Here is a 13,846-nt window from a genome sequence, read left to right on the forward strand (position 1 = left end):
CATTCCTAGTTGATTCCAAAATTCTAAAGTACATTTATACATCATGAAATCACACATAAACATGATATCCTGATCCTTGAATTCATAATCCAATTTAGGAAAAGTTAAGATCAAAGTCAAAGAAGTTTAGAGTCAAGTTTAAAAGTAAGAAGTAAGTCAAAGTAAGTTCTTAAAGTTTTCAAAGGAGTCTTGGACAATCATTTTAACCTTGTTTTAAGGCTCAAGTTACAAGTTGAGCAAAGAGTAAAGAGTTTAGTAAAACTCTAAAAAGCTATAAGGGAACTAAGCATTCCCTAAGAGTTAAGCTTCAAGTTATGTAAAGAGAAAGAGTTGAATGCATTTCTCAAAATCTATAAGGGAAATAAGTATTCCCTGAAGGTTTACAAATGTTTCAAATTTGAGTTAAAAGGAACCTAAGAGTTCAAAAGAGTTTAGAACTAAAAGGGGAACATTGATTCCAAAAGCATCTTTATAAAAGCTAAAGGCTTCAATAAATTATCTCAACCCAAAGGAAGGACGTTTTATTGGAAGTATGAGTTAAAGTATGTTTTGGGAGTAGTATTGAGCACCGATGTGGGGATGACATTTCATTGTAACTCAAGTCTCCATGTAAACCATGAAGACATCATGGAAATCGACGGGCCATGCTTTTTAGATGAGCACGTAAGTTAATCGAGTGGATCCACTAAGCTAAGTAAGGTCCTATACTAATAGCAAGGTATATGATGGTCCTTGGTCAACGTGAGGTAAAAACGTTGTATCATCACTTAGGCTCAAAGTGATGGTTTTCGGTTCAAAGAAACTCCCACAAAAGTTATATTACTTTTATATGTAAGTAAAGTTGAGTTCATAATTGCATTTCGTTAACAAACTGAGTTGTTTTACTGTTTTACAAGCTTTATACATATCACATGTGTTTTATATTGCTTTATATACATACTTGAGTTAAGCATATTCTGGAGTTGAGCAGAGCTAAGGTAAGTTCATCTTGATCCCCTCAATGTTAAGTTGTCATTAATTTCCAACTCGAATACTCGTATACTCAATGTATTGATGTCAGTTGGCCTGCATTACTTCATGATGCAGATGCAGGTTACCAGGATCAGCACGCGGTGTACCGTTGATCTAGTTGATCATTCTACAGTTATTTGGTGATCCTCCTTGCGTTACGGAGGACATTCTTTTCATTGCTTTTCTAGCTTAGTTCATTAGGATGCTATGGGGTCTATCCCAAAATCTATATTAGTCAATTTAGAGGTTTCATAGACAATGTAGTAGTTCAGTTTTGAAGTCTCTTTTATCTTATACTTCACATATTATAGTACTGAGAGTTAAAGTGTTATTTCGGCCAAGACAATTATTTAAGCTATCCTATGAGAATGCTTTTAAATTCTTTATCTGAGATGAGTTAGTCTTACGCTAAGTTAAGTAAGTCAGGACAAGGGTTCACTCAAGGCAAGAAATGGTCATTGGGTGCCGGCCACGTATAGGCTGTAGGCTCCATGTGTGACCAAAAATTGCCTCCATCGAACATCGGAGGCAAAAAGTATGAGTATCTGAAGTTTCACAAATTTTCAAATACATTTTTTGAGTTATACTCTTTAATTTGGTGAAACATCAAATTATCATAATTTTGGCCTCGAAAATCTGTTTGACGCGATTCTTTTTTCAATATGGCTACTTTTTTGAAATCTACATGGTAAACTCAATTGCTTTATTGGATTTTTTTCTATTATTATAATTTTACCTATATATAGTCAAGCAAAGATAAACTACAAACCTTATCTCAGTGTGTAGTGTTTGCTCGCGTATATCTAAAAAATATAGCAAATTAAAAAAAAAATCTCCTCAATAGGATATTCGAGGAAAAAGTTATGATCGGTTGATGTTTCAAATTTAAAACTCCTTTTTTTGAGTTGCACTCTTTTATTTGGTAAAACTTCAAATTATCTTAACTCTTACCTTGAATATATGTTTGGGCGACTTTTTTTTTCAATTTTTGTTGTTTTTTTAGAGATCTACATATAATAGTTCTATATACATAATGACACAAAGATAAAAGTAACACTATAAACAATATCTCTCTGTGTGTGGTGTTTGTTCACATAGATATAAAAAATAACTGATTTGAAAAAATAGACAGCCTTAACAGACATTCGAGGCAAAAATTATAACCGTTTGAAGTTTCACAAATTTACAACTATTTTTTTTGAGTTACACTCTTTTATTTGGTAAAACTTTAAATGATCGTAACTTTGGCCTCGAATATCTATTTTAGGCGATTTCTTTTTTCAATTATGTTATTTTTTTGAGATCTACGTGGTAAACAATATTCCTTTATTTGATTTATTTTTTTAATCTTATTGTAATTTTACTTAGATATTGTCACACAAAGATAAAAGTAAAACTACAAATCATATCTTAGTTTGTGGTGTTTGTACGTGTATAACTCAACAAAATAACCAAAATTTGAAATAAAAGATCGCCTCAATCGGACATCTGAGGTAAAAGTTATGAGCATTTGAAGTTTCTCAAATTTACAACTACCTTTGTGTTACATTTTTTAAGTTGGTGAAACTTCAAATAATCATAACTTTGACCTCGAATATCCGTTTGAGGCGATTTTTTTTAATTCAGTTATCTTTTGAGATATACATGGTATGCTCAATTCCATTATTTGATTTGTTTTTTTCTCTTATTATAAATTTACTTATATATAATCACATAAAGATAAAAGTAAAATTATAAACCCCATCTCAGTATCTTGTGTTTATTAGCGTAGATCTTGAAAATATAACCAGATTGAAAAGAAATCGCCTCAATTGGACATCCGAGGCAAAAGTTATGACTATTTAAAGTTTCACAAATTCACAACTACTTTTTATGAGTTACACTCTTTATTTTGGTGATACTTCAAATGATAGTAACTTTGGCCTCAAATATCCGTTTGAGGCGATTATTTTTTCACTTTCGCTATTTTATCGAGGTATACGTGGTAAACTCAATTTCTTTATATTTTTTCAATTTCACTATTTTATCAAGGTATACGTGGTAAACTCAATTTCTTTATTTGATTTACTTTTTCTCTTATTATAATTTTATTTATTCATATTTACACAAAGATAAAATTAAAATTATAAATCCTATCTTAGTGTGTTGTGTTAGTTTGCTTCGATCTCGAAAAAATAACCGACTTGAAAAAAATTTGCCTCAAGCGGACATCCGAGACAAAAGTTATGATGTTTGTAGTTTCACAAATTTACAATAATCTTTTTGATTTACTCTTTAATTTGGTGAAACTTCAAATGATCGTGATGTTGACCTTAAATATTCGACTGAGGATTTTTTTTTCAATTCGATTATTTCTTCGATATCTACGTGGTAAAATCAATTCGATTATCTCTTATTATGATTTTACTTATATAGTCACAATATATAAATTAAAACTATAAATATCTCTGTTGGTGGTGCTTGTTCACGTATATCTCGAAAAAATAACTAATTTGAAATAAAAAAATTGCTTCAATCGGATATTAGAGCCAAAGTTATGGCAGTTTGAAGTTTCACAAATTTACAACTACCTTTTTTGAGTTGCACTCTTTAATTTTGTAAAACTTCAAATGATCGTAACTTTGACCTTGAATATCCGTTTGAGGTGATTTTTTCCACTCTAGTTATTTTTTGGAGATCTACGTGGTAAACTCAATTCCTTTATTTGATTAACTTGTTTTTCTCTTATTATAATATTACTTATATATAGCTCGACAAAGATAAATGTAAACCTAAAAACCCTATCGCAGTGTATGGTGTTTGTTCACGTAGATCTTAAAAAATAACCACATTGAAAAAATAAATCGCTTCAATCAAACAACCAAGACAAAATTTATGACCGTTTGAAGTTTCAAATTTACAACTACTTTTTTTGAGATACACTCTTTACTTTGGTGAATTTTTGAATGCTCGTAACCTTAGCCTTGAATATCCGTTTGAGGTGATATTCTTTTTTTTAATTTGATTATTTTTTTCGAGATCTACATGGTAAACTCAACTGCTTTATTTGATTTATATTTTTTCTTATTTTAATTTACTTATATATATTCACACAAAGATAAAAGCAAAACTACAAACCTATCAAAGTGTGTGGTGTTTGTTCACATATATCTCAAAATAAAATAACCAATTTGAAAAAAAAATCGTCTCAATCGGACATGCGAAGCATAAATTATGACCATTTGAAGTTTCACAAATTTACAACTACCTTTTTTGAGTTATACAATTTAGTTTGGTAAACTTCAAATAATCGTAACTTTGGCCTCGAATATTCGTTTGAGGCGGGTTTTTTTTTCAATTTAGTTATTGTTTCGAGATCTACGTGGTAAAATCAATTGCTTTTTTTTTATTTGAACTTTTTTAATTATAACTTTACCTATATATAATCATGAAAAGATAAAAGTAAAACTACAGACCCCATCTCATTATGTTGTGTTAGTTCGCCTATATCTCAAAAAAATAACCAACTTGAAAAAAAATTGCCTCACTCAGACATCTAAGGCAAAAATTATGATTGTTTGAAGTTTCAAAAATTTACAAATACTTTTTTTGAGTTTTACTCTTTAATTTGGTGAAACTTCAAATGATCGTAACTTTGGCCTCTAATATCCGTTTGAGCCAATTTCCATTTTTAGTTCTATTATTTTTTTAGATCTACTTCGTAAACTCAATTTCTTTATTTGATTTGATTTTTTCTAGTCACACGCAAAGATAAAAGTAACATCGGAAACCCCATCTTTGTGTAGTGTTTGTTGACATAGATCTCAAAAAAATAACTGAATTGAAATTTTTTTTGCCTCAATCGGACATCTGAGGCAAAAGATATGACCGTTTGAAGTTTAAAAATTTTACAACTATCTTTTTTTTTAATTGTGCCTTCTTTAGTTGCAGTTCAATTGGTCAAGTCAACCAAGACAATATTCAGAAGCTCATGATGTACATGACCCAAATGTGAATGACCTAATTCAATTGGGCGGAGTGGATGCATTACGTATACCTCCAATTTAGAGAAATGTTGTCTTCCATTTCACAAGCATAATGTTTTAGTTTGTCCAAATAAAGGAATTACATGGAGGATTGGCTTATCAAGACCCATGTGAACATATTTGGAACTTTGTGGACGTTTCTGGTTCGTTCACATTCAAGAACTCACAAGAATCAGTCAACCGTAGGTTGTTCTTATTATCTTTGATAGTTGAGGCTAGTAAATGGTTTGCTGAGTTTCCAAGGAATTTCGTCACCTCTTGGGATGAGATTACTACAACATTCCATGTGAGATTTTTTCCCCCGTCAAGGATCATGACCCTCAGGGATAATATCCAAGGTTTCGAGGTCTTAGATGGTGAACCTATCCATTAGATATGGGTAAGGTTTAGGAAATTAGTTCTTCAATGTCCAACCTATGGGATGCCGAATCACATATTGAAACAATACTTCGATAGGAGCCTGGACTCGTTGAACAAAGGATTTGTTGCTCATGGTCTCGGTAATTTAATGCAACAACCCTATGGAGTAGCATCACAACTTCTTGATGGCATTACCATGATATACGGATCATGATATACGGATCATGATATACTAGTGAGGACAAAGTGTCTCCTCTCACTCTTAAAATTACAAAAGAACAGATCAAAAAGGATCATGAAAGGTATCAAACATGGCAAAAATAACTGACTAAATGAATATCATGGAAAAAGAATTGTTGGGTTGTAGTGCAAAGAGTGTAAATAGAGTTGATGTTGGTGTAGTAAATCTTCACAAAGTTCAGTTTGAAGCAATTTATAATGAGGAAATAAACTTTCTAGCTAATAAAGGAGGTGAATATCAACAAAACTATCCATGGCCAGGGGTAAACCCGGGTTAGAATAGAGATGAGGGACTGAGACCGTGATAGAGAATGGTGTAATCGTAATGACACATGGAAGGAAAAAAGGGTTATAAGGACAGGTACGTCCTACCCCATGAGTTTCAAAAGACCAAGTAATCTGAAAAATGATTGTATGGGAGACATGCTCTCACTTGGTCTCAAGAAAGTTAAAGGGTCGAACAAGGTGTATAAAGAGATGAAGGAGGACGTCTCTACACTTAATAATATAATCACTTCTCGTTTTGTGTCAATCAAGCAATCGGAGACCCAAATAGGTCAAATTTATTCTCATTTTAATCAAAGGGAAAAAGGGGACCCACCAAGTGATACCTTGGAAAACTTCAAGAATTATTCGTAAATGGGTACTTTTATCATTCCACGATATTAACTAAGTATCTTCTTGGTAGGCAACTCAAATGTTTAGTTCTTTACTTTTTGATTTTTAATAATTGGTGTTGGGTAGCTTGGGGAGCCAAAGTCCAGTCGGTGACCTGCCAAACAGGTCGGTGATCCCTAACTTGGACAGCCATTGGAACCACCAAGATTGAATGGGAACTCTATAAAACTCGGTAGACAAAATGCTTAATTTGAGAGCCTTATTTTATTTGTTGTTTGAAACCTCAAAATTTTGGGAGTCTTGTAAAACACAAAGATGTAAATTCGCTAATTGAGTCGGTGATCACGACTTACTCCGCTGAAGGTGCCACATACTTAAAGGTTTTAAAGGCCAAACTGTTTAAAATTTCAAAATCCTTCATTTTATCTCATTTTTTAACTTTTGTACCCTCCTACCCAACTTTTGATCTTCCATATTTTATTGCTTTTACCCAAATTTTTGTGTGAAATCGTGCTCAAAATTGAGGAACTTTGATGCTAAGCTATTCAAATTTAAAATTCGGCACTAAGTTTTGTTTTTTGAACCCTATACAATTATTTTGTGGTTGAAATCAAGTGCAATAGATAAACTTGTTGTTGTTTTGTGTTGAGTAGGTTGTATAATTGTGTTTAATGTATTGGGTTGCCCATAATTTGTTTAAATATGTGACCAAATGTTTTAAATTGATAAATTATTGTGGTCTTGCTTGAAAATTTGAGTTAAATTGTTTTGTTACGGTGTATATGTTTTAGGTGTAGTGTAGTGAAATCAAAGTAACGCCAAATTATTCTAAATGATACAATTTTATCTATTGTGGAGCATTTGACGTCATTTCAAGGGCAAATGTAATCAAATTGCCAATTTTTGCCAAATCTAAGGAATTCTTAGTACCCTGTGTGTACGGGTCGTATAATATGACTTTAATTGATTGATGTTTTTGTTTTATTTTGAATTCATGCGTGAAGGGCTTGATTATTAGCTTGGGGTATAAAATTGGCACGTTGGGCCATTTAGCAAGTTACGTCGAGCTCGTCGAGTGGTTCGGTGGTTCGCCAAAATCCCTCATCGATCGCCTTTAATTTAGAATTGTAGTTGAGTTTATTCTATAACTTTCATCGGAATGCCTGAGCTCCCTGAGTTCACTCGGTGATTCGCTTAAAGTCCTTCTTGGTTTCCTTGTTTGCACCCATAACCCTTTAAATAAACTGTAAATTTGGGTGGGCTACTTCTAGATCAACGAATTGTGTCGGTGATTCATCAATTGTCCTTGAAAATTTCTGACTTGTTATATGTTTTGATATTTTCTGCGTTGTTACTTTTGAATAGCGCGATCTAGCTTGCCTAAGTGACACGACGACTTGGTGACTAGCTCGACAAGTCTTTATGCAACTAAATTTTTGCATTTTCTTCAATTATTTATAAAAAAAGTTCTATGTTTTTTGAAGGAATGGCTAGGACAAACTTGAATGATAGTGGCATGCCGCCCCTAAAGCGCGCACGAGGGATCGTGATTAATGAGGAATCAGTTGCTTCTAGCTTAGAGGGCATGAAGTTACCTCAAAAGGAGGAAAGGGAAATGGAGAAACACCCATAGTTGAGACACCAAAAGACAACTCCGGGTGTAAGGAAAAGTTAGGTGATTCATATGAATCATTCTCTGAGCCTTTGGATCGTCTATTATTACAGGACCGACGAGCAAAGCTTGTCTGGTTCCCTTTAGGATTTAGGAGTAGAATCCTCCCGCTTTAGATTCAGTGCCAGCTGCAGCATAGATGCTGCTACAAACACCACCAGTTGAGGGTACTCCTCCCCGGTTACTCAACTGATTAAAGACTAAGGGATTTAAGACTATCTTGTAATAGAAGAGATTTTCCACGGATGGTGAAGTGGAGAGACATCCATATGTGTGGGACACTCTCCAGTTCCGCAGATTCGACATCTTCACTAGGCCCCGTGGCCCATACATTCCCACCAAGGTCCGGGAATTATACTCACCTACAGTGATCTAGAACCTATGGGGAATAAGAAGTCTAGTGCCACTAGGCCAATGGAACTTGTGATGGTTGCAAGGAGAAAGGTTAGATCTAGAAGTGCTGATGTCAATGCTACACTTGAGAGGCTTATAGATTTCATACATGAGTACCTGAGTATGACTACTACAAAGACTCTAGATGACCTTATGGGTAGTCTAGTCCCCTGATTTCTGAAACCACCCGAGGTAGATTGAGCTCAGAGTGCTTATTGAGAAGAAATACCTAAACATAGAGGCTCTGTACTATTTTTGATTCATCAACATCACATTCATGCCGTTGCAGAACATTCCATTGTCTACAATGAAAAGGAGGACTGTCTTGATTATATCATAGCTAGAATTCGACTGAATTTGGGATTCATTATTGAGCAGGAGTTGTCAAGGAGATACAAGCAAAGCCAAACATGCCTTCACTTTCTAGTACCGATTGTAGAGTTGTTTGTCAGGCCAGAGTTCCTTGTGATGAGAAGAGGGATGGTCAGGTAACACCCACATCTTTTACCAACATCCGGCACATAGAGTTCGAGTACACATGGGATGAGGCTGATGAGAGAAGTGTAGTTCCGCAGGATACATCACCAGAGGTTTATCTAGATACTTACCTATATAGGCAAACTTGGCTATACTGGCCTCTGTTCCTTATGGTACTTCCAGTCCCACTCCTTCGAAGGTCCCAAGTTCTTCTGTTGCTTACCTCCCCCCAGCTTCTAGATTTTCTGTAGTAGTACTACCTCTTGGACTGTTATCACCTATGCCATTCTTCTCATGATTGGGCACCAACACCATTCAACCAATGTGAAGGTTTCCCTGCTAGGGGTTGAGGTTTCTTTTATGATTAAGAGAGTTATTACTAATTACTATTGCAATGACGACTATCAGGTCTTCTATTGATGCCCTCGATGTAACTACCTGAGAGTACCCCATAGGCATCACACGACGTATGTTACCTCTTTGAGGTCTTATACAATCCCTTAGCATACTTTCATCGCATAAACATAAAATAGCAAAAAAATAAATAACACTTCATAACATAACACAAAACTAAAAGTCATCTCAATTAAAAAGTGTTAATACAAAGTTTGAACACTAAGTCTCATTAGACAATCTTAGAAACGACTTCCATATATACTTAGGGATACGACCCTCATTACTCAAAAAAAGCATTACAAAGCAATTGCATGAACTTAAAAAAACTCTTAACATAGGATCGTTGAATCATTAAGGACACACCCGAACATGGGAATAGTAATACAAGCTCTTAATTCTAGGAAAGGTCCATAAGCCACCACCACCTACACTTTATATAAAAATATGAAGAAGAACGATGTTAGTTAAATAATGCACTAAGTATGATAACCATGAAAAAATATGCTTCTAAAGAAACATTGGTTAGAAACCACGCATCATGCCTTTTTAGAAAAAAATCATGAAAGTCATACAATAGGTACATCATAAACCACATACATCATCAAGCACATGAAAACCATTCATAGTACTTCATAAAGCCATTAATCACATTTGAGGCCCTTTCAATACATACATTGCATTACCTTCCTTTTTATCTTAACTGCTTTCTTCAAACAACCCTTAAGTGATACTTATTACAATGTATCATCTTAAGGTCACTAAAGATGAACTTTCATATAGCCTTTATCAATCAAACCACATATAGTCACAAAGTCATAAGGACATCATAAGACATAACCTTCACATAGGAACCATCAACTAAGAGAATCCCCAAGTCACACTAGTGCAATGTGCAATTAGCATCCCATAATACTACTCACACCAAGTGGTCCTAGGAAGCCACCCTAGACTAGGTACATCATATCCAACAAGTCATAGCAATTTCATTTAACATTACACATAAGACCCACATACTTTATAAAATCATATACAAACTCATTCATTTACTATATCTTTAGTCATAACCCATTTAGTTCATATCATAGGTAAACCACCCTCAAAACCCCTTCAAAAGTTCACTTGTGAAATGCACACATGGAGTTTCTTTTCCCCACATATACTAAGCAAACACATTGAGAAGTCATAAGTATAATTCACACGTAACTTTAACATATATTCATAGTAATCATACATAAAAATAAGTCTTCATTTCATAAAAGTCTCTAATCTTATCCTTTCTTAAAGTCCACTTGTGCAATGCATGGGTAGGGTCCATAGTCCTACCTATACTAAGTAAATTTCTTAAGGAGCTATGGTTAGAGTTCATATTCTTATCTCTAATCTTATCTTATCCTTTCTTAAAGTCCATTTGTGCAATGCATGGGTAGGGTCTATAGTCCTACCTATACTAAGTAAATTTCTTAAGGAGCTATGGTTAGAGTTCATATTCTTATCTTAGTTCACTTTTTAACTTTTGGGAGACATATCCATAACTGACATAAACCATGTAAGCTACATGGAATCTGGTGTTATGCTCCCACACTGAAAAGAGAGGGTACTACTTGCCAAGGTAGGACCTTCATACATAATAGCTATTCTAGTGGATCCACTAACATAAGACCTACAGGGGCACATAGTTATGGAACAAGGAGATTTCTACTAGAAACCTTGACTTACTAGACATGGAGGTTTCCATATTATAAGACAACATATATGTTGGGAACCCAGACTTGATAAATGTGAAGGTTCTGTTGTGGAAAGTTGGACTAGCTAGACGTGAAGCCCCTACTCTCATTTTTCATATTCACTCGGTCCTAAGCTCTAACTCCGTTTTTGAACATCAGTAAGCATTTATTTAGCATTAGTTGATAAAGTAGTCTTTAGGGCCTTAATTCCCTCATATATCATATAGCTCAAAAGTTTCTAGTATGAGAATGTCCTTTAATCATAGAACCTACATTACGTGAGAATGTCCTTTCACATAATCATATCATATTCATGACATAGTTTAGTTTAGAGTACAATCGAGAAAACCTTTCAAGAGACTCGCTTTCAGTAGATTATCATATACCCTCTTCATTCATACATTAATGTGTGTGTGTATACATATGTGAGAAAGCCTTTCACATAAAGAGATTTGGGCAACACATGTTCATACTTCACTAATCCTATACATTTCATGCATAAAAATCTATAAAGGTGCATATGAGAATTATCCTTTAAATCAACACCCTAAATCTATCATATCATAATTATGAATGGTGTGTGTTTACATATTGGTCCTCGTAATGACATAGTAGCAACCACATTTGTATTGATAGAAACTTCCCTTAAAAAGATCACAACACATTTACAATATTCCACATGTCATGAAGAACTCACATATAGAGCATTTTAGGGATTCTAGACCACACACCATATTTTATCGTAGAACACAAAAGCACATTTCACATTTGAATAGACAACTCTTAATATACCTAAGATCGCACATTCATATATGGTTCATATAGGTAAGGGGCATTCCAACATTAGGCTTAACATAATCTACCAAGTAGACTGCAGCTTATCTCTAACATGATCATTCACATTATAATCCTCATCATCAACATACTTTAAACATCATGCTAGCATTGAGGATTTCCTTACATAACCTCCATAGCCCAACTTCATAAGCATATGCATCATAATCAACTATTTACTTTACATCTATTACCTTCAAGGACATGTCCTAACATGCATAGATACACAAGGAATAACACCACCATTATAAGTGGAGCATACCATACAACATCAATTCTCATACTATAGACTAGAGATAGGGTCACTTACCAATTATCCAAGTCATGATCAACATAGATCAATACTCCACAATTCATAAGCAATGCATGTATATAGAAATAAAATCTAACAATTTATGCCTATTCATGTACAATTCATTACTATAAAATTATTTTCACAAAGACCCACATTATAGGCCCATTTTGAGAATTAGGAGGATCATGGGTTCTTTCATAAATTCCATAGGAAATCATCATAAAAACACTAGTTCCACATTTATTCATTATAAGAATGAGTTATAAAATCGTTTGACAAGGAACCCATGCTTAGATCGAAAATTGGAAATTACGATCTTTGAATAGCATTTGAAAATCTTAGATAGAACTCCTTGAATGAAAGACTATTCAAGAATCAAGAGTTACCATACCTTATTGATTGAAGACCCACGAAATTTGAGAATAAATCAGTTGAAAATTCACATTCTAGCTTGAGCTTGAGTTTGGTCTCCAATGGGGTTTTGAGAGCGTTTTGGAAGAGAAGAGGGTTTTAGATTTTTGATTTCTCATTGGTTATTTGTGTTTTTTTACTTGGGAATGGGGGTAAAAATGAATTAAAACCGTTTATAACCAACCCCCAAAGTACCCAAAACACCCCATACTTATTAAGACTTTTGAAAACGTCCAACTCAACTTTTGTTTATGCAGCCACATCTTCGACAAGGTCGTGCATCACGGAGGTAATTCCCAATTTTTTTTTCACGAATTGATTTAAGTCCCACGATGCATAGTCAATTTGATTTCCAAGCCCACAATGCGGACTAGACTCCAAATCTTGGTTCTGCACACTGCCTTTGCAGCTTCTTTGCCAACGCTTTGGGTCCTCCTCAAGGACCCTTAGATTGGTCCTCGGGGAGTCGTACCTAAACATTTTGACCCTAAACACAATATTTAAGACACTAGGGTAACCTACACTTATTTTATACTCCAAACAACACATAAAAACATGGAAAACATACTAGGACACACTAGCATCCAAAGGACTAGTTTCCGAACGTCTTGATCGTCCTTTAGTGTTTGACTTAAAACCTATTTAACAAACTATTAAAAGTTGTTTCATACCTTATTATAAAGTTATTAAATCATAAAAATCATGTGAGACTCTAGTTTATCCTATTTCATTTTGGGGGTCGTTACAATATCCCTCACATGGAATGCATTCGGCCTCGAGTGACACTAAAACACTTCTAAGGTCTCAATGAACAAACTAGCAGCTCAGAATACACAACATCGTAGTCAATTCACCAAACTTACAAAGAACACCAACTTCATATCATTATGCATTCAATGCAACACAAGTAAGTAGAGACTATCTCCACAACTCATAGTGCACACATGCTTCATTATACTTTTTGCCATTTGGAGGAACTACCCTATACAAATTTAGGCATGAACATTATTTCATCATAAGGTCAAACATGCAATGGATTTCAAATGCACATATAGGAATGATACACACTTAAATTCATGAGAAAATTAAGCAATTCATACTAGATGCACATAAATCATGAATATTGTAGATCAACTATAATCTTATAATTCATACATAATACCATCAAGGTCATATATGACATTACCATGTTTAATTATGTTCAAGTAGGGACTACCTTATCCTACTCACAACATACACACATAGCATCATCAAGCTCATATGCAAGCATTCCACAAGAGTCCATTCATTTAAGGAGAAATTCCAAACCTCTAACCAAAACATAAACACACTTCCTTTTTCTTGAAGTCTAAATGGCATATTTTACAAAGTTATCTCACAAAATTTGAAT

Source organism: Solanum lycopersicum, chromosome 9, assembly GCF_036512215.1.
Source record: "Solanum lycopersicum chromosome 9, SLM_r2.1".
NCBI lineage: Eukaryota > Viridiplantae > Streptophyta > Magnoliopsida > Solanales > Solanaceae > Solanum > Solanum lycopersicum.